The sequence below is a fragment of the Mugil cephalus genome, chromosome 20 (assembly GCF_022458985.1).
Source record: "Mugil cephalus isolate CIBA_MC_2020 chromosome 20, CIBA_Mcephalus_1.1, whole genome shotgun sequence".
Lineage (NCBI taxonomy): Eukaryota > Metazoa > Chordata > Actinopteri > Mugiliformes > Mugilidae > Mugil > Mugil cephalus.
Genome location: NC_061789.1, coordinates 14504713 through 14529919, shown reverse-complemented (window position 1 = coordinate 14529919; position 25207 = coordinate 14504713). Strand labels below are relative to the sequence as shown.

At 45.8% G+C, this 25207-nt stretch overlaps 1 protein-coding gene across 5 annotated transcripts in view; it reads right to left on the bottom strand.

Moving 5' to 3' along the window:
- The window catches only part of LOC124997505 (RNA binding protein fox-1 homolog 3-like), a 344102-nt gene that overhangs the window by 195469 nt on the left and 123426 nt on the right, over nucleotides 1–25207 (bottom strand). For all 5 annotated transcript variants that reach the window (XM_047571256.1, XM_047571253.1, XM_047571257.1 and 2 more), the window contains exon 4: nucleotides 23487–23549. The gene's annotated coding sequence lies outside the window, so the exon portion shown is untranslated. The remainder of the gene's footprint in view (nucleotides 1–23486; nucleotides 23550–25207) is intronic.

The window sequence follows — 25207 nt, the reverse complement described above, 5'->3', positions numbered from 1 at the left end:
TGTAGATTCGCTTCAGGGCTCGGTAAAAGTTTGTGGCGTTTCTGCCAAGAAAAGGAACTCAACTGAAAACACTGCAATGAGTCTCATACATCTTATAGCACCTGGTAAGCACGTAGGGCTGGTGGTTTTCTTATTAATGAATGACAGATATCACTTCGCCCACGGTTGGTTCAACCTGTAAAGGTCCTGGCATACAATTAAACCGAGGCACCTATTGTCCCCTGTCCCATCCCTGCCTGGCTGCTGCTGAGCAGCGCTCGTCTGTTGCTTTGTGTGTGACAGCAGGTAGAAAAACCAACCCAGTACCTTGTGCTTGCATACAGTTAGGCCATCTAGCTGTATGCACACCACTGAAAACGAATGCATTCTAATGTATAGTTCAACATAAACTGAACATTAGAACAGGCATGAAGGGGATTTAGTGCAGGACTGTGAATTGCTTTTCCCACTCATGTACCTAATGAACTGGCACAAGAGTGTATATCGCATGTGCAGTACAAACTAGAAAAAAATGACATTGTGTCAGAGCAACTTAAGGTTTTTCTGACAGTAACCAGTCATACTTGAGCTCCTGATTCTTTGTGTACTTTCTGCAAAATGAGAAATAACAGATAATGGAGAAAAAGCTTTTCACTGTTCAAAGTCCTCGCAAACTCCCCTCCTACCTCTGCTCCGAAAAAATAAAATAAAACCTTCTTCTCCGGCATCTCGCGATCCGAATATTGACTTGACACGATAAGACGCTCCCCTCGAATCTGCTCAGGAGACACAAACCGGTGCCATTCATCACCAAAGTGGAGATATAAAACGAAGGCTGACATCTAAATGATTCCAGCGAATCCCCCATATTTCACAGGAGGCCCGCTAATATGAGTGTTGACATTTAAATGAACATTCTCATCCATGGGAAGGCCTAATTTGATCAATGCGCAACTCCAAAAAAAGAGGACCTCCGCCGCACGCAGGTGCGCACGCAAGGACACACAATGATATGCATCGGCCCGTGCATCTGTCACCTCCATGAAAGGAGACCTCCCGGTGACCCGGCCCCCGTAAAGACAAGTCACCGCTCACAGACGCACCGCGGGCTGCCTGCATCTGAGTCTCATCCACCACCAACGCCGCTTTCATCCAGCATGGCTGCAGGCAGCGGGGAACATACAGTTACAGCAGCTTCACAGAGACATGTGACGGCAGACGGAGACAAGTACACAGAGATACGAACAAAGCGCTTTCCGCGGCAGCCATGGCAGCGTAAACTGAGATAAAGATCCTGCTATTCTGCAATAAATCTCCCCCGAACCCCCCCACCCCCACCCCCAAATAATTCCGCGGCTTCTTATCCCAAAAAAAAGAAAAAAAAGAAAAAGGTGTTGGATTTTGTTTAACGAGGCCAGCCTGTGACATTATTTCCTTTTGGCTTCGTGACAACTCTTCACCTTTTTTTTTCTCCCAAATGAGCTAATTCACAGGGAATGATGAAATCTTCAGACAATGTCGCGGCGCGCGGAGAGCGAGCAACTTGAAGCGAATCTCTGGAGAAGATTGACAGCGCGAAATCACTAACATTTCATTTTGAGATCACACTCGGTGTTCTACAGGTTTCTTTGAGATTCCTCCGCCTTGTTCTGTTTTATTAGTATTATTTTGTTAAACATGATTTGGAGCTCCATAAAAAAAAAAAGGCAAGTACTTGATGCATATATATCTATATTTTAATTCAGTTTTCACGCATAATTAGTAAAAAAGTAAATGACAAGTGTTTATGCATGAAAATAATCAAGGTGAGGAAAATATAACACGTAGCCACATAAACGGCTCGCCTAGCCGCGCGGGCTGTGAAGCATTTTTCGAAGCACGCGCACACGCACGCGTTAACCGACCCACACCCACATCAATCGACAGCGTACGAACACACACTGTGGCCTCCCGCCTACTTATGAGAGTGTGTCACCTCTCGTGGCACCCGGAGCAGATAGCGGGGGGGCCGAACCACGGCGTTTAACTCGGGCTCCGGTGAATGGCTGTAGGTCAGCGCTGTATCATCTCACCGCCACATACACGCAGGGGCTGCCAGGTGGCTTTTATTTGACTTTAATGTGGAGAAATATTAGATTTTTCCTGGGCAGGCTAAATCCTTCCCCTGGGCTCCCCCGATAGCCCTGCAAAACCGTACACAGAGGACGGGTCAATAAGAGCCCCGATGCCAAATCTCCTTAAACAGCCTCTTTATTCATGAATATGTGCTGAAACAATCGTTCGGAGGTATTAGGGAGTTTCGCGAGCAGAGGACAGGCCTCTCTAATCCACTTTAGTTAACACAGAAATTTAAAAAAAAAAAAAATCCCCACAAGTTCACTTTAAGCACATAAGGAAGAAGGGATGATGTTGGTTGGTTCAGCTGTGGAGGCGACATTTCCATTTTTTTAATCATCGCTTGGGTATTGTTGAAGTAATTAGGCTACCTACTGTAGGTATAATTACTGCAAACAAATGAAACCATGGGGGTAGTGATTGAAAGCCTCTACATCATGCTGGTGCTTGTTTTTTTTTTTTTTCTTCATTTTAAAAAAAAAAAAATTCAGACCAACTTTTTCTATAAACCTTTTTGTGTCCTCTAATAAAAAACGATACCGCTATTCTTGGCTTTAATGGAAAATATTAATTCTGTTGATAACATTTTTTAATTTTTCTTGCTTGTCGAAGCCAGGGGCTCTGAACTTCCATCAATTTTGTTCTGCTTTGAAACGCAGCTCATTTGCACATTTTCGACATCCTTCTAAAACCGTCCACAGTTTACCGACTGGTCATGTTTCCAGTTGTTGGGCGGAGATCGATTCTCTGCTGGTGTTTTCTCAGATAAGATCATGTGTGGAAAAAACTTAGGATTAAGCACACTCCTACCACAGGAGAACCGCCAGTCCGCTCTGCGATTTCCCTGTTTTGCCTTTTGTTTAATTACACGACTGTGTCAAAAATCCACGTGGTAATGAGTATTATTGTCAAAATAATGAATGCATTACCTTTTTCTGACTAATCGGAGCAGAATGCCTCACACAACAGGCCCTTTTTTCTCCATATTTGTACCGTGTCATCACAGTTCAATTTTATCCCACCATTCACACCTGCATCTCCCATGAGATCCTCGGTTAAGTCCTGGATATATAAAGACACAGTGAACAGGAATAGTGAAGGGACGTGCTTGAAGGCTCGTCTTCAGTGGGCTGAGCGGGAAATGTCACATTTAAGTTGTCATTTCAACTTGTTAGTCACCACAATCAACCTTGATTAACAACCTTAACCTCATTAAGAAGAAAACCCGGTGAGAAAAATGTCACACCAAGGCTTACGGTGACTGATTTACGGGTTATCTCTGGGAGGAGAGGTAAGAAGAAACTCAAGGGCAACTGTCTGAATTATAGATGCACTAATCAATATTCTAAAAAAATAAATGAAAAATGACTGTGTTGAACATGAAAAGGTTCATTTTTTTCCCCACTTGACTTTGCAGATCGCCAGGTTAGCAGCTAGCTACAGAAAATCGCTTCGTTAGGTGGTGGTCGAATTCACCACAAATGAAGAAATGTATTGCTGCATGTGGGGCAAACATCCTCAGAATGGATGGATTCATTTCAGACATAAATGATCCAATCAGGTGTTTACATGGTTGCTAGGAGACAATATTTCCCTGTTAGATACAACCCCTGACAATCTGATTCACATACCTTTTAATTCTGATTGAGGTAGTTTCATTTTTAGTCTGATTATTAGTGGAACACTAGCGTCCCTGTAAATGCCGCCACTGATAAACTCAGTGTAATTCAAAAGACTACACTGCGCTCCTCACACCTGGTTTATCGGAAATAGAAAAATCCCTTTTCCTGGTACAACTGGTGCTATTTGTATCTACACTATCAACGTATGAGCTGGTGACTCGACTCAAGTATTCATTCACAGCATTTACACAGGCTCCCCGTGATAAGATACGAACCGTTAAAGTGAAGAAGGCCGTGACACAAAGCCGTAATAAACTTGTTTTTACAAGGTTTCTTTCTTTTGTAATGCTGCATTAAATTTAAGCACTGTTGCTATGGTTAGCCACACTTTACACTTTTTTAGTTAACACATACAGATACGACCAACGGTCGATCACAGAGAAATATTTCCCTTGCCTGTGGCATAAAGCTGATGTATTATTATAGAACGAAATAACATAAAAACATGTGCCACGCTGCAGAACTGCAGCATATGTCAGCTTATTAATGGCCTATCCAGCGCACACTTAGCCTCTATTCACATCACGGAGACAAGCATATCAGCGCTGAGAACATTAATTAGGCCCGAGCATGTGGACTTCAAGCTTTCCTTAATGTAAATAAGCAGTGTGATAGAGGTGTGTGGGGGTGAGGTGCACATATGTGAGGGGGCTTTTCTGATTCGCCCCACAGGATGACCCCAAAACGCACTCATTCCTACACGCACACACAATCCCACAGACTAGCGCCTGCACCGCGTGCCCCCACGGCTCCCAAGCCCCGCCTCCTTCCTCTCTCTGTCAACCAGCTCAGTGCATCTTTCCTTGTGTTTTACACTCATAATAAAATGCTCCATCCTGCTCCTACACACTCCTCCTCCCCCTCCACGCGTTCCCCTAATGAGATAAATTAGCGCCTTGCAACAGATGCATGGAATATACACTAATGGCCACCATCTGTCACTCATCTCTGGGAGACGGAGTGAGAACGTGGCGCTAAATCCGATCACAAGCCCCTGGCAGAGCCCTGCCGAGGAGAGGAGAGGAGAGGAGAGGAGAGGAGAGGAGAGGAGGAGGAGGGAGGAGGGAGGAGGAAGAAGAAGACGCGCGAGCGAGAGGAGGAAGACAAAGAAGATAAAGAGTACAGTGCAGAGCGAGGAGGGGGTGGAAGTGTGGAGGTTTAGGTGCAGACTGGACCGAGGTGCGGTACAGTAAGTGGTGGAGAGGCGTCGGAGCTGCGGTACAGCAGGTCAGACCTGGTGGTGATTCAGCGAGCAAAACAAGATCTTTAGAAGTGTCGAAGGGGGGTTTGTTCAACTCCCTCTGGTCACCGATAACAAAAATTACAAAACACTTCGGTTTATGTGTCTTCTTATTGAGTTCTGTTTAGTTCCTTTTTTAGCTGGGGTAACTCTGTTACTCTATAGGTAAATGGAGGACGATGGTAGTGTTGTGGACAAGCATTGTGAAGAGTATATTTGTGTTGTTTTAACTGGTCTATATCTCAGTGCGTTTGGAGGTATTTGTTCTGAATGTAGATCATAAAACACATCAGAAAGACATTGATTGATTAATGTGTGCATCACGACAATTATTTTATATACTGATCTGCACAATATATTAGCTGGTTCATATTTTATGTTAATAGTCTAAATAAAACTGTTACTGAAGCTTTAAAATACATATAGTGGACTAAGTACTTACGTTACATTCAAGCAAATCTGTTCCTGTTTGTGTTTTTTTGTCAGTAATTTACAGCTATGCAGAAGAATTAACCATTAGACCATTCCACTGTGTCTTTAATCTTAATTTTTTTTTGTTAATTAATAAAAATGCTTGGATCAGGGAGAATTTACCGGTTGACCTGACAGAAAAAAGACCCATGTGGCAGCTTATTAGTCCATTTGTTTTTCTCTCTTCCTTCATGTGCCATTGTTAGAAAAATATACCATTAGTTTCAGCATCTCCTTCCGCTCTTTAGCCTTTTTCTTCTTCCTTCTGTTACTGATCAATTAATTAATTTCATTTCTCGCTGCTAATACGTAAATCTTTAAGTACATAGAGTGGAAAGCCGGTGATAACTGCCACCAAAATATTCCTATCAACTGAACCAGAAGGTCATTTCCTTGTACAACAACTCAAAATTACAGACGCTTATTATTCTCCTCTCCTTGTTATCATACGCTTTGTTCTTAGGAAAGTTTTCTCCAAAAGAGACGTGCTGAATAAATGTGTAACTAAGCAACCTACACCGAGGTAAAAGTGTCAGGAAGACTATTGGACTTCATAGGAACCTTTAAATAATGCAAATGACCGTTTTGAGCATCTTGCTGGGAGCAGCGCGGATTTGCACTTCAGTTCAATGTCAGAATGAACGGGGAGGAAGCCGAATGTGTGAGAGAAGACATAAGCACCTCTGCAAAGGGCTTAAGTAGTAGTCTGAATTGCACCATTTATGCAGAAGGTACCTAAAAAAAAAAATCACTTGGAGAAAAAAAAAAAAAAAGCCCCGACGTCAACTCTCACTCTGGGATCCATCACAGATATTCTAATAGAGCTTCCCCCTTGACGGCTGGTAATTCCCTCAGCAGTTTTCGCCTCCGGAGCGGCGAGCTGCCGCAGAGCGGACGGACGTTCTGACAACCTGCCGCGGCTCCACCCGGGCCCGAAAAGTTAGCTTTTCATATCTAATGTCACCGTGTCACTTCCTCTGTGAAAATAGCCACAAATCCATTTATAGAACGTAATCAGACTGTGATGGATTCCAGCCGCCGCCGTGGCCGCGGTGTATTAGCATGCCGGCTTATGATGAAAGTGAAGGGAAACAATGAGAAACAAAAAGGGGGTGATGAAAAGGAAGAGCTGCTACATATCTCTGCAACCAGGAGAAATGAATCAACCGGGGGGGGGGGGCTGGCCTGTACGCCTTCCATGAGAACAAATGGACTAAAGCCAGCTATAATTAATCACTATTTGCATGGGGTTGGGCATGATTCTTTTTAACAACAAGTGGAAATTAATGACTTGTTGCAAGCAATTAAAGAACAGGGGCAATTGCAGAAGTAAAAACTTTGCAGGAGGAGCAACAATAAAACCTAAATATTTGCTCAGGACTGTAACAGTTCAACCCTAAAGGTTAGATAAGCATTTATTTAAAGTTATCAACTCAGAAAAACTTTTGCTCTGATGTCCGCTCACTGTTAAACCGGGCCCGTGTGTTTTGGACGGAACCGGTGTTGCCCATAAACTTCGCAGTCCAGCGATCATACCGCATCAACATTTCCACTGAAGGCTTCACATAAAAAGTAACTGGCCTCATAAAAGCGGTGTCAAATACAGCCAACCTCTCATAAAAAGCACTGATGACATTCTCAGACAAAACTATAAATGGCATCTGTAGAGAAACATAAAATACTGCATTTTATAGAGCCAAGCTGGACTGCTTCAGAGCGTTTTTTTTTTTTTACAGTCAGATATGAAGACCCCGTGACATACATTATCCTCCTAATAGCAGCAACACAAATCCACTGAAGCCCCGGACATATGAATGATGCACAAAATGCAATCGATACTTCCTGTCTAGAATTTCATACTCTAGATGTTGTTTTGTGTGTTTTGAAGACTGATTCACAGCGGGATAGATGCTCCACTTATTGCTTCCTTTGTGAAGTTGTCAAATCTACTAAAGCAGCCTGTTCTATCCCAACTTTAGCCATATCTCAGCTAAAAGGCGCGTTGTACGCAGCAGCAGCTGTTATATTAAAGGGTACATTTATGGTTTTTAACTAAATTAGAGCATAATTAGAATGATTTGTTGAATGCTTTAATAGCTCACCATGGCAAGCTTCCAAAAAGCTTTCAACAATTAAGTGAATATGGCAAATTAACTATTAGACAGAAACAATCAGACTGTTCAGAAACAAGACGCCGCACTTAACCGTCATTTCCTGTATCGCTGGCGACAGGTCTCGAGTATATTGACCCCAAATGGAGACGGGAACATGAGAACGGAATCGTGGAAACAACGTATATGGGTGGAAATCTTGGAACCAGGTCCAAACATGCAAGCAGGCAATAATACGCGGTTGTGTTTGAGTGTGCAGCTTTGTGCAGCAGTGAGGACGAGCACAGGTAATTAATGCTGACGCGCACTAAAATATCTAACAATATTGGTTAGTTTCACATTTCATAAAGCTGCATAGACGCTGATAAGCTAACATGAGTTGTTTTGTATTGACATTCTGGTCAAATGTTGCTGTGTTAGATTGTGTTACATCACAATTGTACACACAGACAAAAAAAAAAAAAAAAAAAGGCACCAGCAACGACATTGCAACCAAAAAGTTGCACCCGAACACACCATAGAAAGATTCCAGCTAAAAGCTAACTGACACAATGGCAATTTATAACTATAGAAACACAATAGTCACACAATTTACAGATATAAAGGGACGTTCTTCAGTAGATATCCTGTAACGTGACCAGCTGAGCTCATCTGGTCACACGATCCAACCCCATCGTGTATAAATGAGTCGTGATCCGAGGACATTCGAGGCAGACGCAGCTACAATAGTTGTCGGTGTTGGTTAATTAAGGTTACTGCTGAGTAATAATTAAACGGCAAGTGTGAAGTGAGTCAACTAAACAGCACAGCGCCTTAAATACTCTTCTCTCTAAACAGGTAATACATTAGCACACTTCCTTTGTCCGATGCTTCGGTTAGCTGTTCCAGGTTGCTGGTGGGAGGAACTCTTTAGAACTAGATGATTTGCTGTAGTGCACGAGTCTCCGCTCGCATCATAACCACTCTGGGTGTGAACTCGCAGCTGAAGGTGGGTGAGCGATCATTTACTGAGTATTAATGAAGTAAACTGACCCTGAAGAGGAGTGTGAAGCTATTTTATTGAACAGCCTTTCCCGGGCTTAATAAAGCATCGGCCTGCCTTTCTCCTTCTCTTTCTCTGGGGCTGATTAGAAGGTTTGGTACGCAGCCACGTCCTTTCAACACACTGTTTCATTTTGTTTTGTGACTGGTCGCTGATTAGTTGGATGTAATTGGATTTTTTTTTTGTTGTTCCTGTCTCTTTTCTTTCCCTTTTTTTTTTTTTTTTTGTTCCTGCCTCTTTAAAGTCCTTTGAGACCTGTGTGTGATCAAGAGCCGCGCAGATAAATGACCCTGAACTTTAACTTGAACTTTCGTCTGCCGCTCCGTCTCTTTTCCTGTCTTCTCCCTCTCCGTCGCTCGCTCCATCTCGCTCAGCCTCATTTACATGGCCCGGGCTGCAGAGCTCCAACAATCCATTAGCTCGACGAGGATGTTGAGGAGATCCATGCAAATAAGTGTGAAATTACACTGTAATCAGTCATGTAAATCGCACCGGTTCTCAATCTGGGCACCGTCATTTCTTTGTACTTGTTTAGAAAATGATGTGTGGAGGCGACGGGTGAGGCTGAGGGAGAGCGGAGAGAACGCGGAAAGAGCAGCAAGGGAGAAAAAGACAATAGAGGAAGTGTTTGACAAGGAGGAGGATATAAAACACACTCCAAAAAAAAAAAAAAAAAAGCTTTGATTCCTTATTCAGAACTGAACTAATTTTTCCTGTTGGATTCAGATTTAAAAATTTATACTCTGATCAAAATTGTTCAGCAAGGCGAGTCTTTCGGCGCCGAGGCTTTGCGCCTATTCTTTGATGGGGAGAAGGCAGAGGATGGAGAGAAGAGGGGTCTGATGAGACAGAGGGATGAACAAGTAGCTTTGTTCACAACGCAACAGCTACAGAGCTGCGGAGGAACGTACAGGAGAAGACCAGCGGACAGGGAAATGTTCTGACGGCTTTAAGTGAAACAGAGGAAAAAAACTAAACAAAAAAAATGTGGAATTCTGATTGATTAAAGTTTAAAATAGACACTTTTACTTTGGGGAAACTATTGAATTAAAGAAAACTTTAAGAATAGAGTTCTCTCTGGATATAAAAAAAAAAATTTTTTTGATATGTATATGTTTGATTTCATTTTACAGAACAAATCCCCAGAGGAACAATTAAAGCATGTACCTTAGCTGAGCTGCATTCACAACATTAAGCATTGTTTAAACACGTCGGCTCATCCGGAGAAAACGCAGACCACGGCTTTGCAACATCTCCCATAATCAGATTTGTTTACTGGAAAATCAAAAGAGAAGATGAAATAATTTTTTTCTCCCCTTTTCTTTAATGCAATAAAACCGATGTGTTTCTGGCGAGCCGCTGTGCGTCAGCTAGAGGTGCGCAGCATGAATGGAGCCTTCTAAATAAAACATACGCAGTGCGGTTTCACGCAGTTAAGATGTTCACTTTAGATGTTTATATTCTTATCTATCAGGCGAAATTCATTCTGCTACAAGGCCGCAAAAACGCAGCCTGAGCCGCGCTGAATTATCTTCAGCCACGAGAAGAATAAGGAGCCCTGGAACAGATGGCGTGGCCCCCACAGAGCCCTGATCTCTGCATCATGGAGCCTTTCTGGGATTATGAGACGAGACACTGCGACAGTCCAAATACACACAAGAACTCTGGCAAGTTTTCCGAGACACCTGAAATAACCTATAAGCCTTGAGAAAAAAAAAAAAGCGACGGGGGTGCTATGTTAAAGCCAAAGGAAGGTCACAGCTAAAATAACACAACCCCCCCAACCCCTGAGAAAAATCCAAGAAGACAAGGATTTTGCAAACTTATAGAGATATCAAAAGGAGAGCTGCCACATCACATATCACTCAGCAACATTAGCATTACACTGGAACCAATGGCGGCGTGTCAGCCTCCAACGTACACCACCTACAGCCTGATGCAGCTTACGCCCGTGAGCGCACAACTATTAGAAACGCATAAAAAGCCACATTGTTGCATTCTGGTGGCGCACACACACACACACAGACGAGACGCACATTCACATTCGCACGGTCGCCCTCGTCTTCCCGTCTAACACCACGAGCGGCAAACGCAACACATCATCCCGCGCGCGCGAGCGCTCGTACGCACACGTGCGAGCGTGTCAGCATATGCGCGTCGACGAGCCGGGGAGGAGCGAGGAAGCGAAAGAGGAGCGCGGAGACGAGGGATCAGGGTTTTTGGCTCAAACGCAATCTGCGGAGGAGTCACTCAATGAGCTGACAGCCGTCACCGAATCCTGGTGGGGAGAGAGGACTCAGCCACTGTGGTCAAACACACACGCAACTCCCACGCAAACACAAACACGTCGAGACTCCGCCGGCGCCCGGGAAGCTCAAACAGACAGATGGGCTAATTCGTGACTGACTGTGTGTTATGAAACATTATCTCTGTGTCAGTGAAATCAAAATAACGTTTCGGGTGTAAACGCCGAGCTCGCCACATGGCCGCGATGGACGCGTGTAGATTGCGACGCGGGCCTCGCACAAGAAAAACTAAAACGTTTCGCTGCTGAAACGCTGCAAACGGCGTTTACTGTGTCGTCTGGGGTGAACCGCGTGCAGCCGTATACGTTTGCCAGTTGCATCCCACCTGCCAGCGCCAAATTAAGCCATCGAATCAATTTCAAGAGTCTGGAGGAAAATGAAGGCCATTATAGGCATTGAATTTTATTCGCTCTCCATTCAAAATTAAAGGCTATTGACAGACGGCTTTGTTTTGTTCTCTCCCAACCACTCCACGGTGAGAGCGTGGATAGGTGGTTGCGGCTGCATTTTAATGGCCTGCCCCTTTAACGGCCGGCTACAGAGCCACTTTATAATCCCCTTCGCTGGGGATTTGTGTATGCAGGGAGTGTATTGTAGCTAACCGAACCTGGCTCACCGCTCTCCGCGGATGTTTTGTTGTCAAATAATGGGAGAGTGATGGGGTCCTACCCCGCTGCGAGCCACGGCAAAGATTAGACAGATCTTCACACTGGACGAGTGGTGAAATTTATCACTGTCACTGAGTGCCAATCCAGGCTGGGGTTTTTCTTTTTCTTTTTTTTTTTTTGCGTTTCCTTCTCTCTCTCTGTGTCTCCCTCGCACCGCCCTCACCCACACTGTTTGTGGTGGTTTCTCATTTGGAACCTGCAAACCAGTTGTCATGTGTACTTTCCACTCCGATAGTGATAGCTTTAAGCAGCGCCTCAAAAATCACCCTCTGCTTCATGGTCCCTGCACAAATGCGCATCGCATTCTGTCTGGTGTGCATGGGAAATTTTAAGCGATGCCAGTGATTTGTGTTGGGGTGTGTGTCTGCGTGTCGTCACGTCACCGAGCAAGTGATAAATCTGGCACAAGGAGGAAAGAAAAAAAAAAGAAAAACGGGGTATGATACAGGTCGGCAGATACATATTTCTTACTCATCAAGTGATTTTCTTTAACATTTTAACATATTAAAGAATACTGATCTCAGTGAATTAGCCTTACCATTCATTCTTTTATTACAAGAGCTGCTCCACCACCACTGGAGATCCTTTGTGAAGTCATTATGCAGAGTAAATAAAGAACAGCATCCAGTTTGTAGGTTTAACCTGCCTTTCCTCTAAATGAACACCCAAAGAAGACCAGGCTTGCACTTAATGTGAAGCTGTGTTATTATGCATGTGTGCGCGAACCGGTTGGTGGAAAAGCATGAAGCAGAATTTGCTCCTTCCTTGAGAGGCCACGTTTCCCAGCCAGCAGATTTTGATCCCTTTTTTCGAAGCGCTAGTGGAATTAGCATGCAGAAGCGAGCACTGAAAGGTGCTCCGGCCCTTAACTCAATCTCTCTCTCTTTCTCCCCCCTCCTCCTCCTCCTCCTCCTCCTCCTCCTCCTCAGGTAAAAGTAATGGATTGTAGCTGGCTCTGGCCTCAGTCTTGTCGCGTCACGCCTGCTAGCCAGCGCGCTAGCCGGCCAGGCAGGAGGGCAGAGCTGTAGGCTCTGTTATTTAGCATCCATTCCTCCACAGTCACACTCGCTAACTCTGAGGCCAGCTGTCCGAGCACACCAGGCCTCCAGGATGGCGGCGCCGCCTTAACTGAGAGGTGACGCCCCCCTCCACGTTCTTTAACAGATTGCCACCTCGGGCGAGCGTGTCTGAATACCAATGAATAAAAAAAAAATAAATAAATAAATAATTAATAAAAAAAGGCTTTGCCGCAGCAATGAACAGGTAGAATGAAGTAAAGTAAAAGACATGTAAATTATAAGAATGGAAGCACATCTAGTTAAACTTTTTTTTTCTCTTGCTAAGCAATGGATCACATGAGGCTTCAGGTATTATCTCCACTATTGATTATTCTGTCAAATGCTAAGTCCACAAAATACCTCCCCTAAGTTCCTATATCTCAAACTTGCTTGTTTTATCCGATGAAGCCCAACCTATGAAAACATAAAAAAGTGGTAAATCATCACATCTGAGCTGTTCAAACCTGAGTGTATTCTTTTTTTTTTTTTTGGGTGCACACCACATTTGCTGTTAGAGTTAATATCCTCGGTGTCTTTTCCAGCAATAATCTCCAGTAAGCCTACCATACGGTTGCGTTGTGGAATCAAACAGAAGACAGGTATTAATAGAGTCCAAAACTAAAATAGCGAGAAAACGCGAGTGAATATTAGACTCAAAACGAGATCGGTTGCTCTGTATGTCATGTGCCAACAGTGTAACCGTAACAGCTATGTCAAGTACATCTAACAGTTTATTGTTTGTCTGCGAGTGGGTAATCTAAAAAAAAAAATCACTTTACTAACAAGGATAAGCATCGACTTAAAAATAAACATCAACATGCACTTTTGGACACATGCGGCGCAGAGGCTGTGTAATCTGTCCTGACAGTCACTCAGGCCTCACGCTGAAAAGGTCTCCCACTGTTGATGGATATGTAAATGTCCAAGTAAGTAGATGTGCTGCTGGAATGTGCAAGTCGGAGGGAATGTCGATGCGCAATCAGCGCAGGAGACCCTCACTGAACTGACAGCTGTCTGTGAGCGCTGGCGGGGAAAAGCCTGAGCCACCGCGCTTAATGAATGCGCGGCGCCATCGGCTCGGGATCCTCTACCAAAACTGACGAGCCTCGCGCGCCCAACATGAGCTGTGCTGTCACATTTGTAATGGTGTGAGGAAAAAAAAAACACAATAGAAAAAAGAAAAAAAAAAAAGTTCAGCGAGTAACTTAAGCTTAATCACAATTACAAATGCGGCAAGTGGTGAGTCATAGCAGCGCAAATGAGCAGCAGTGTCTGCTGTAATAGATAAATAAATAATTAAATAAATGCTCAGCACTTACTGCGTGTGACTTCTCAAACACAACTGTTCCAAAGTGGAGTAATCATCTGTGTATCATTTAAGAAGAAGAAAAAAAAAATAACTAATAGATGTAATATCTCCAGAGGAATAAATTCGTTAAAAAAGAAAGAGCACGCGTCTAAAGAAGAGCAGACTCATGCTGGAATTTAACAAGAGGGATGGGATATTATTTACTGTGCATCAGTTCACTGTCAAATACAACTGACTGGAATGGCAATTCCAATTAAAGCACGGGCCCCCCGTAGTGTGAGACAGTGGTTTAATTTTTCTTCCCCACAAAGCAATAATCTCGTAAGGCCTGTAAAATGAGATCGACTCATAACAGCTGTAAAAAAAAAAAAAAATAAGAGATGTATTTCAAAGTAGCGTTGCATTCAAGTGCTCCTCAGACGGTCTCATTTTCTGAGTTTGGAAATAGAATGTGGAAAGAACGTGGACGCTGCGATCAAGGTTCTGGTGCTCAAAGCGTTTTAGTGACACTGTGATGGCTGCTCAGTACGAAAGAAGCTATGACACAATTAAATCCAAACAAGTGTTAATCATCAGATGGTCGTCAGGAGCTTGGGAGAGATGAACAAACAGATTACACGGGACATTTTTCAAGTTTGGGGGGGGGGTCACTCGACAGGTTGTGTGACAAAATTTTATCTGAAAGGAATCTGAATATGTGTCACATGTTGCGCAATTTGTGTCCCTCAATATTTAGTTTTGTATCAAGAGCGGATTTGGATGAGTGAACACAACTCCCGAGTTCAAATGCATTGTTTAACCAAAACAGTTCAATTAAAAAGGTGCGATTCTCTTGTGAAACGCAACCAAAATAGACACAAGGAGGGGTGAATCTGAAATCTGACGACTGAAACTCAATCAGGCTCCGGTTCCATTGCTCATTAACTGTAACAGCTGCCGGTTGTTTATTCCGTGCCTTCCGAGATCGACTCTCTGCTCACACAGACACATGATTTCACTATTTAAAAAGCCGGCTCCACGACCATTCAATCCGCCGTCTGCCGAGCTGCGCTCAAAGTTGGGATGAATACATTCATCATGCAGATACTTCACTTTTGCCACACGTGTCTGAAATCACAAACTATTATTATTATCGTCTATTTCTGTAAAATCGAAAAACAACTCTTTCCCTTTTAATAAAACACCACAGATTCATCCCATTCTGCCGAATTCAACTTCGGTGAAGCGAAGTGAAACGGAGGAAGCTCGTCGCAGCTCACTTAAGGTGGCAAACAAAAGCGCAGTCCATTAGAAGCAGCATGCAGGGACACATTAACAAATACAATCATGTTGAGCGGCACATGTATTTTTCATTTCTCCTGCCACTGCTTCATAAGGCCACAGTCACGCAGCTGCAATCATGTTGCAAGACAAAATGAATTCAAAGAGCTCGCTGTGTGTATCTGCCTTCCACGCTGCCTCCACTCCTGCTCCACCTCCTCGCTGGCGCGGAATTAAACCGCGGCGCGCAGTAATGGCAAAAGTGAGAACCGTCCCCATTAAATGTGATAATAAGCTGTGTGATAAAAAACCGCGGCCCCAAAAATTGCAGAGCATGTGTCGTTTAGCGTGATGTATTCAGTTCGGGTGGAGCGGTTTGTCTTTGCGAGCTCTTTTTAATGGGTTTTCGGGGCCTGGACGATCCGGACGGGAAGGCGAATGTGCATTAGGACGGACAGTGTGAGCTCTAAACGGGGACATTAGTGGGTTTAGATGTTTCCTGTGCGATGCTGGCGAGAGAAGAACAAAACGCATTATCTCGCGAACAACAGGAAGTGAGTTCCGCGCGCGCAGAAAGCCGGCGTCTCCAACCCCACATCTTCAGCGCGGCTCCGCTGGTTCGCGAGAGGAGCGGTGGCTGAGAGGAGAGGAGGGAGGAGGTTTATGTAACCTTTGGCAAACGGAGGCAGATGAGGAGGAGGAGGGGGGTTAAAAAGTAAAATCATGATGCCTACATGGTGTGACACTCTCCATCTGGAACTCAGTGTTGCAGCTTAAACTTTTCCATCGACCAAAATCTGTCACAGTGTCCTTTTTTTTTTCCTTTTTTTTTTCTTCTTAAATTGCCCGATACGCAGGCAGCAATGACAGTCATCTCAGAATGTCATCTGAGCGAACAATTAACAGAGCAGCAAAAATGTGAGGTCAGATATAATTAACATATGTGCAGCTCAGCTATAATTGCTCAAGTCTAAAGCAAGTAATTAAATCATTCAAAGTGAGCCATGCAAACAATGACGGGATTTTTTTTTTTTTTTTTTTTTTTCCCTGCGAGAAGGAGGGGGCACCGAGGAGCTGGTGCGCTTTGCTCCTCTCCGTCACACCACCCCTGGGATCGTCACTGCATATTCACCACACAGACGTACACATAATGAAGAGGCGGTGGATGCAGAAATAGCCGACGCTGAGGGGACGCCGCGGAGGAGAAATGGCGTCGCCTCCCGAGAGGCGGCGGAGAGTCGTCGTCTCTTCTTCTTATTCTCGGAAGCTCAAAGAAGTTGAGTCACATGCGTGAGGTGCGCCCCTAATTGATGGCGCAGAGATCCGCTCATTATGATACATGCACGGGGCCGGCCTGTCAGACAGAAGGAGGTGGAAGGGAGCGGCATTAGGCGGGTGGCAGGAGCATTATCAGTCTATATTTCACAGGTGTCAGCGGGGACTTGTCCCCGTTTTGTCCTCTGGGTGTCATTTGTTAAATGAAGGAATGAAAGGGATGTTTAAGGCAGAAACACGGGGCCTGCTCGGACAAGGGATTATGCGTTTGTTACAGGAAGAAAAATTGCATCCCGGCGTCAGATAAAAAAATCAAGGCTCCGGGGAATTTAGTTAATGCGTCGTCCTAACAGCTATTCAAAGTCACACGCGGCGTTTTTTGCGGGCCGACGGCTCGGGCGTGACGCTTCAAACTTTAGACTACATTAAATTCGTTTTCACCGGGAAACGCCGCAGATTTGCTTTGCTTTCGCGCCGAGGTCAGCGTCTGACACGAATCCGTGCGGTTGAGCAGTTGCAAACCGTTTGACACTTCCGACCTTTGAGGGGAAGGAGAGAATGAGTCCGGAATCTACCATCTGAGCTGCTTGGATGAAGGGCTAAATGAAACGACTAAATGGAGTTTTGGACCAGATTTGATGTGACTGCAGTATATTTAAGGTCTCATTACATTTATGCACAAATCGATCTCTTACCACTGCTATGTCCTCTTCATATTTCTTTTTTTTTTGCATTGTTTTTGGGCATTTATTAAGTGACCCGTGAATACGCAGCACCACGCTTCCATTAATACTCGCTTCATAAATTCAGCTGCATTATTTTCCTTCTCACTTCGTGACTAAGCAGGATATAAACTACACGATGCACATTCCCATTCATAAATCTGGGGAACTGGGAGTCTCCAGCCAACCAGACTTGTTTGTCTTCAGACTGGAGAGGAAACACAGACACGAGCAGAGTGTACGGTCTCCTCTCAGCGAGGGAGGAGTCCTTCCCGAGGATTTATTTCTGTCAAATGAAGAAAGGCGGCGGCGACTTTTGACACTATGTTCCCAGCAGACCACGGATGAGGTCAAAAGCAGTACATCATCTTTTCTCTCTTTTTTATTTATTTATTTTTTTCCCTGCGATTGGTAAAACTCAGCTGCAGTGTGCCTGGTTACAACGTGTCTTCTTTTAATCACAAACCAATATGCTTTCAACCTGTCTGACCCGAGGACCGAGGCCTTCCCGAGCACATTCAAAACACTTTGCGTTCGCTCTCTGTTCCTGACATTTAAAACCATATGAAAATGAAAATGGATACCAATTAGAGCCACGGGAAGCACAAGGCCTTCTTGGTCCTCTTAGTAACTAGCCGGTTTAGACATTTCCCCCCAAGAAATGCCTTGAAAATTGACCTTCTCATTCCGCGGGCTGTGATAAAAGCAGCCTTGAGTGGCCTCAGATCAAGGTGTTTTAATAGTCGTCCGTGAAGATGAAAATATGAGAGTAAAAACAAAGGGGGGAGAAAAAAAAACGCATAGAGCTGCGGCGGTAGTGCCTCGAATACAATGTCTTCGCACTCTCAATAAAGAAACATGACATTAACCACCGCGTATTAATGTAAATCACAGGAGTGGGAGACAGTAATAGCCACTTTATGACAGGTGGTTATTATTGAGAGGACTGACAGTGGACCGAACAAAGTCTAAAAAATATGTGAAATCATGTGAGTACATCGCGGAGTTACTTAAACACACCAGTGCTGTAACAGGCTAATGTGAAGGGAGGCTGGAGGAAAAAAAAAAGAAAAAAAAAAGAAAATGATGCTATATTTAAACTTCAGTGCGCTGAGGCATGGATGTCGGTTGGATCACCTGTTGAAGAGCATTCATTTCAGCAGGGGAACAAAGGTCAGCATCCTTGCTGGAGGTTTGATTGGCAGGCGGGGGAGCTTGATGCCCACAGCAGCGGCCCAGCGGAGCAGCCAACGGTGGCGTGTGGCTTGGCTGGGCCACATCTCTGACTCAATGCTGACTAACTGAGTGTGTCTGCTGACAGTGTGTCTGACTGATAGGATCACCCCGGGAGGCTCTTCCAGGGCCTTTACAAAGTGTCTCTGATAGGCCAGGCCCGTAGCACTGCCGCGAGGGCCCGCCGACAAATTAAATTTAAGCCCCGCTAATGCATAGCGTAATCATAGAGTGAGGTGGTGATAAATTTTTCAGCGGGGTTACCGTGGGCGCAGCGGAGGAAGAGCCCGGCGCAGAATGCGAGATGGCGAAGAGAGGAGAGGCGACGGAAGCGGGAGGAAGGGGGGTGGGGGTGGGGGGGGGAAATAGCCGAGCGTGACCCCGGCTACTGCGCTGAAAAATCCTCCGCTCAGAAGCCAAGCACTCGTATGAAAGAACAACAATAACACACCATTATGAGCTGTAACATTTTGCGACGACCCGCGTTTCCAGGGGGAAATTTGAAAGAAAAGCAATTTCACATTAAACTATCTGACACAATGCAGGTCTGTGGGGTGGGGGGGTGGGGGGAGATAGTGAGGGCCGGTGCGTGTGAATGGTTGGAGGAGTGGTGGCGGCGGGGGGGTGTTCAGGAGCTTCCTAACAGCCATTGGCCAACTGGAGCGAGACACACACACGCACACACACACACACACACACATCCCCTTCCGCCGAGTTAAAAGGGATGGAGTGGATGAAATTTCAAAGCCTCCCCTGCAGACACACACTCTGCTTTGCACACATCAGCACTGAGATGTTCAAATATTCGACTCGGTCGTCGCGGCCTGGTTTCCTCTCCTGTACGCCGGTATCAGACATGGTTCTGCTGTGATTAATGAGAAAACCAAACCCAAGGAAAACGGCTCTACGGGCGTACAGTATACGCGCGCACAAGAACACACCTTCATATCTAAATGTCCTCCTTTTTTTTTTTCTTTTTTCCGTCCACGATGTTAAAAACTGTCCTTAATTAAAAACGGTGTCTCCGAGTCGTATATTTCCCATGATTACTTGCTGCGGGCAGTACAAGAAAGTGAAAGTCACGGCGAGATAAGAGGGGAAGCAGCAGACGTTCACCTATTAAACTCCATTCACTTATTATGACCAACAATGCCGTTCTCATTAACTGGCACATTCACGGCGTTATAAGGCGCATTCCAGAAGCGCAACACAAAGAGTAACTCAGCTGCCCTTGTACAGACAATACAGAGCCCTCCGAGCCGCAGTATGTTCAGCTCTCCCTCCTCCGCTTTTATTTCCCTGACTTGACAGTTTTGATTTGACCACTCGCCTCCTTTTCTTCACGAGCGCCTCTCGCGCCGAGCACCTGCGCGGCCGCCGCAAATCCGTCAAGCTCGTATTCCAACACACGAGATCAAGTGATAATTCTGAGATCTGCTTTTTTTTTTTTGTTGTTATTTTTCTTTGTTTCTTTGCTTTTTTTTTTTACGACGGCAACATCTTTGTTGCTAAGCAGTCGTTGCTGTGGTGATTTTGCACAGCACTTCCTAGAGATCACAAGTCAGTCAAAGAGTGCGGCCGGTGAGGTGACGTCTTCCTCTGTGGATCGGATGAAAGAGAACTTTGGCGCACCGTCTTCGTGTACCTTGAAGGCTGCACACACACGATTTTTCCAGTTTTTCTAGTCTATTTGCGCTTCTTGTTCATCAAAGGGCCGCTCAGCACCGGTAAAAGCCCTCATGACGTTCTTCGGATTATGTCTTTTTACGGCGTAACGCACAGTGTCATCACTCGCGAGATGGATGCGAGGAAGTTGCTGGACCTGCTGACACATCTTGAGGGCTCCTTTCCATTTCTTCCTGACCGGATATCAGTAACATCGGCGAGTGTCGGGTTCACCTATTGACTGGTCCACCACCGCCCACCCCCCCGGTTCTCTACTGTTATATGTGCTCAGATGCACCTCCAGAATCACTGTCAGCCACTCTGAGTAATTACAGCGATTAATGCACAGACGGAGCTCGCCTCTGGCTCTGGACACTCTATCAAGACGCGCGTGGTAATGGATGAACGTACATTCTTAATAGAGAATCCATCGCGTTTAAACATTAAGAAGAAAAAAAAATAACGTATACCTTTTTGATTAAGACTGACTTTAACCGCAGTCCTCTTGGGGGAGATCGTTTACCAGCCTAGATACAAGAGAGAAAGCGGTCAGGTTCTTTCGCCCTTGTCGTCGCGCTCGTGCTGACCTCTAAAAATGGACAACAAAGATCATATCGTGAAACCAATACTAGCGCCAACGGCCTTTGCACAAATTGATTTACCCACCCAGAACTCACTCCCATCTCAATGAGGTGGCAGGATGCTCACAGCATATATCACTGTCACGCAAGCACCCTCTAGTGAAATGTGATTTTTATCTTTATGAGCTTTTTCTCTCCTTTTCGGTACAGCATGTAGCAGCTTGCGATAAGTGATGAGAAATAAAGGGTTGGCATATTACGCTAATACAGGTGCTCTCCGCGCATATGGGTGCTATCACACAGGGAGAATGACACTGCTGTGGTCCTGTGCGTTTGAAAGCGGCTTGTGAGGCGGCGGGGGGTCCGTGGTATATGGCTCATAGATCACTAACGTGTGGGTGAGTGTTGTCACCAGCCAGCGCCTGCCTGCGAAGCACAACATAGTTTATGGCACACAACCGCTAGACGTAAGCATGAATCGTGGCCCAGGCAACAATGAGGAAAAGCGCACTAAAAATAGATAATAAGCTTTTTTTTTTTTTTTTTTTTGCGCTCGCCTGAGAAACAATGGCTCCTTTTGATTTTTCATGTGTTCAAACTGCGGCACAAAGGATAAAGGAAGCGGTGTATAATGTCTGACTGGGCCTGTAGTAAAAGATCGGGATAAATACAGCTGAGAGGCCCACGCTAACCTGAAAGGCACCCCCAGTGAAAGCTGGAAAGACACGATAAATGTTGCACTTTCAAGTGTGTTAAATGCACTAAGATAGTCTGGGCTTTCTCTCTTTCTAACTGACAACCTCTGTTACACAGTTAATTACAGCCAACTGCAACACAGCGCAGTGTCAATTATCATGTGCTTTAGTTCTCTCCCAATGGATATTTTTACTGCCTGGGTTTCACTGCTAAAGTTTCTACCTTCTTTTATTGCTATTCTGCCCAGGTCTCTAGGCTGAATTACATTCGCCAGACAGAGCTGTAAAAACAGAAGGGATTTAAGGATTCAGATTGGTGGAGGGTAACCTAATCTTCCGTAATTGGGGGAATGGTTCTCATTTATATCACCCTACTTTAGAAAGCAAGCTCATCGGCAGGCTGCTATCATCCCAGGCATTTCGCTCCGAAGATTCATTTTCATAAAGGCCGGGATAAGGGAGGTCGGCCGCCACGGCTACGAACACACGTATTAAACCTAATCATCATTAATCAAAGCACTACTTCAACTTAGCAGGTCGTGAAAATCAACATACACAACTGAAACGCTGCACAAAGATCCCTCACGCGAGCGTTTTCGCACCGAGCTGCAGAGCTGCTGGAATGCTGTGAAATAACACATTCTGGGCTGCGTCGTCTGAAAATGGAACTAAAATGGTAATCCTCTGCCAGGCGAAGCGTTCTCGCCTCGCCAGATGCTTAGTTCTGAAATTTGCCTAATTGCCACGCTCAGATCAATCCTTTTTACTCTGCCAAACGAATCTGCCAAAGTGTGTTGTGAGCGTTTTGTTGGCCCAATATGCTTTTTTCTCTTGCAAAGATTTGTGTTATGCGTGACTCCCGGTGAAGGCCTGAGAGACGCTTCCGGTGGTGTCCACACAACTGTATGCATGTCCGCCCCTGCTGACCCCACTGCCTATTAGCCGTGGAGCAGCAGTGAGGACACAGGGCCTATCCATCTCGGCCCTCTCACACACACACACACGCATGCACACACACACACACACACTACACCACATAGTACACCCACTCTTCATATGGCTCGGACACTTGCCGTGGGCGGACGAAATGTGGCCCTTTGATCAAAGGGCAGTGTGTAGGAATGGACATATTGACCTCCACAAACACACACATGCAAATATACATACAACTACACACACACGTGTCCATGCGAACTCGACCCTAAAGGCGCACACAGTTCTGTAGTAACACATTTTATGTATGTATGCAGCTCACAATTATTCACACACACACACACACGTGGGTGCAAATGTTACACGGAAAAAAAAAATCGAATTTGTGCAGCTGCTACACGAGTCATTAAAACAACAGTATCCGCACATCGTGAACGGCATATGCTCTGCATATCTAGGCGAATGAACACAGGGGGAGGAAAGAAACATCCAGTCCCCCTCTCCCATCCGCACGGACGACACACCACCGCGAGGAGAGGCGGCGGAATCTAAAAAGTCCTGCGTTCAAAATAATACATTCAAAGCAATGTCAGAGAGGAAGGACAGAGGAGGAGAGGCTCATCTGTGTAAATATGGAAAGTGAGGAATGAGTCAGAAGTTTAGTCAGCAGGGAAAACCTTGGTTCCAGCTGTCTGATGAGCCACTCTATGCTTGTCAACAACATCCCCTATCATTCTCGCACAACTATCTACTCACAAAAAACCAAGACCCGCCCCCTACATCCTTTCGGCAATTCCACCATCCTCCAAGAGAAACACCTCCGAAAGCAGAACGGGTTGCTCTCAGCAGTGGCGGCAGCAGCAGCGGCAGCAATTTCTGTCCCTCCTTGCCTCTTTTTCCCCTCCCCTCTTCCCCTTTTCTCTCCTCTCTCTATTTCCGTGCACGCTCTCTCATTCCTTTTGGTCTACACTTCTTTTTCTCCCTTCCCGCGCTGCTGCCGCCGCCGCCGCTGCTGCGTTTGGCGCGTCGGATGAAACACAAAAGAGGCAAAGAATACAAAAAAAGAAAGAAGAGGGGAGCAATAGACAAACCGACGTAGGGGAAGAGGCTGGAGAAGCCGAATTAGCATGAGAATACTCACAGTGTTGTTGCTGAAGGAGCGCGGGGATGGGAGCGCGGCACCGGTCCCTCCGTCAGATACAACCTGCACAAGATTGAAGAGGAGGGAAAAAAAAAAAAAAAAAAGAAAACTAGGCTGTGAGAGCGGCAAAGCGAGAGGGGAGAGGAGGAGGAGAGAAGAGCAGGACAAGGAGGAGGAGGAGGAGAAGAAGATGAGGGAGGAGGAGGAGGAGGGAGCGGAGCATCTAATGCACGCACCAACAGGAGCCCAAATAAAGAAATAAAGGATTCCTCGAGCAATGTGCGTGTGTTTGGGCAGCGATGGTGTGCGCGCCTGTGTGTGTGTGTGTGTGTGTGTCTGTGTGTTGTTATGAAGGGGGTGGGGAGGTAGGCTGTCTTTGGGAAATATAAAAACACACACACGCTCACATGCGGGGTTGCACTTGGACGCACAATCACATCTGACAGGTCTGATGTGCGGTCCACCTACCTCCTTATCGCTACCTCACTCTACCACAGCACTCTCTCTCTCTCTCACACACACACACACGCACGCACACACACACAAACAAACACACACTATCCCTCACTTACTCACTTACTCACTCCCTCTCTCTGTTGCTCACACTGATGCCAGAGATTCAGTCGCTAGAGGGGAGCTATCGCCCTCATTGCTGTATGTTGCTGAAAGAGGGGAGGGCACCTTCGGATCTCCCGCCTGCCCACGCCACCCGGCACAACACCACCCCCACCCCCCCCCCACCCCCCCCACCCCCCCACCCCCCAACACCGCCCACCCCCTCCTCCAATACAGAGAAAGAGAATGCTTCAATTGAATGAAAGCAATCCCAGTGGCATTGAGGCAATTATAGAGGCTGCTGGCACTGTTTTCTGCTTTTTTCGTCCTCCGCTCCTCTTTCTCGTTCCCTCCATCCTCTCTTGGGCAGGTGGAGGGTCTGTTTTCTCTCTCTTTCAGTTTCGCCGTGCTCCAGACATATGCCACTATTAATGTGGCTTCTGTCGCTTCAGCTGTTTTGGTCAGATCGCCTACGTCTTTGCGTCGACGTCCTCAGACCAGGTACAGTTTGCCTCTTTTCGTTTTCTCAGCCTTGAGAAGCCCCACGAATCCCAGAGTTTCAACAGAACCACCGAGAGATACCGAGAGGTAAAATATACGACCCTTCCTGATCTTATCGGGTTTTGCGAGGCTGGCGGGGGCACGGCTTAGCACGGCACAGTGCAAAAACTTCTCAGGTGGAACTTCAATAACTGTCTCTGCGTTCGGTCTTCCTTCTTCTATCGCGCCATCAAAAAAGCTGTAAGTCAAACACCTTGGCCTCTAATCAGGTAGCCCTCCCTCCTTCCCCTCCACCCCCGCGCATTGCATCCCTCCAGCCACTACTGCACTTTATCTCCCCTCAATTAACATCTTCTGAGCGAGCCTCTATTATCTTAACCACACAGAGCAGAGAGGTCCTCCGAGGAGACTCCGTGGAGGACGGCTGAGCTGCGGACAGAGGGCTCCCAGCCCTGCTGCTACCGCTTCAATTCGCAGGCCTAATTAAAGCCCGAGTCAGACATGACAAACGGCGAGCGGAGGTGCAACAGAAACAAACACAGACAGAAGCGTTGCCTGCGCGGGTGCATGTAGCCCGGAGGATTCTCTTTGTGAGGATTATCTGCCAGAAAACAGGCACGTTCACGTCAACGTCATGACAACATCATCTAAATCGCTTCTGACAG